The sequence below is a fragment of the Otolemur garnettii genome, unplaced genomic scaffold (genome assembly GCF_000181295.1).
Source record: "Otolemur garnettii isolate 467f Iridium unplaced genomic scaffold, OtoGar3 scaffold00030, whole genome shotgun sequence".
NCBI classification, from domain to species: domain Eukaryota; kingdom Metazoa; phylum Chordata; class Mammalia; order Primates; family Galagidae; genus Otolemur; species Otolemur garnettii.
The window spans coordinates 8,883,148-8,884,637 of NW_003852425.1; positions in this window are offsets into that span (position 1 = coordinate 8,883,148).

Below are 1,490 nucleotides of genomic sequence, written 5' to 3' on the forward strand. Positions count from 1 at the left end.
GGAAGTCACATTAGGAACCCGGAAGTACTGGATCACTGGACCTCAGGCTCTTCCGGCCGCTGGGAATAGGCGCAGTTGCTACGGAGACGCGGCGGGCGTTTAGGGCCGGACCTTCAAATTTTGGAATGGTTAGGAAGGGAAGGAGACGGCAAAGTGGGTGCAGGGCCCCGAAGAGATTTCGGAAGGGGCATTGGTGTAGGGAGAAGTCAAGTACATGCGGGGGTCCGCCCTTGGAGTTGGCCGTGGAGGGAGCTGACTGCGCGAGGCTGCGGCCCGGCTGAAGGGGCTGCGGGAAGGCGCCGCCGCACGCGGACGCCCCGCACCTCATTCTTATCTCGCAGGGCTGCTGCCTCGCCAGCTCCGAAGGAGCTAGTAGAGATTAGTGAGGTGTTAGTAACATTCCCCCTAATTTCGTCTTCTGCACTTTGCGTTTTGGTTAAAATTATTGAGAGGTCTGGGCCTCGAGAGCAAGCATTAAAACGTTCAAGTGAACGGCCGGCGAGAAAGAAACCCGCGCACATTAGAAAAAACTGCCCTCCTGGAGTTCAGAATTAAGTGTTTTACTTTTCTAAGGCTTCAAAGAGACTAGTTTCCTGCCGTATTTTTCCTAGTATTTCTCAATGCCTCAGGGTATTGAAACCCCAGCGATTTCGTTCAAAATCGGAACACCTAAAACATGAAACAGTTGAGAGGATCTGTGTAGAGAGTCCCCCTACTACCTGTTTTTATTAGCTCCATGGGCTTTTAGGGCTGAGTCTGTCTTCCTAGATCTGACAGAGCCTTCCATGGGTTCTTCTGTGTCCCTTCTTCCCTACCGGACGCCCAGGATTCGGAAGGCTTTCAGGAAAGAACCCTGACGTACTTGTTTTAAGCTTCTAGACGCGAACCTTGATTTAAAGCGATAATTGACTTTGTTTTGAACAAATTGACATTCTTAAACTGGGTTATGATGTGGCTCGGGCAAAGTTTATGGGTCTCTTGGTAAGTGTACCAAGTATTACTCAAGTACTAATATGAAATTACTGGATAATCAATATCAAATAAGTTACTGGGGCATGGCAATAAAAATATTTCTCTGTTCCTTAATAATTCGCTGAAGGACGGCATTGCATCAGGTTCTAAACTTGTTTTTTAAAGAAGAAGGGGAGGACAGGGTGTGTTGTTTATGTACTTAAAATATTAAAAGCAGTGGCATCTCACAATTTCTCATTCAGAGAAAAGATGTATTATTAAAAGGAAGGGACAACTGGGGAGCCAGTTGAGGGGGGAAAAAAATAAAAGCCCTTCTTCACAGCTTACTTTCAAATCCCTGCTGTGATATATAAACTTTTATTAAAATTAAATGTTGGAAGGAAATAATGGTTACTTTTAAAATAGAGGATAAGAAAGCATTGTCAGAATGACAGCAAAGTGAAGAGCCACTTAGAGAATCGGGGAAAGAGTATGATCAATGTGACTGTATAAAATTTGAAATTGTGTATGGTAACTGG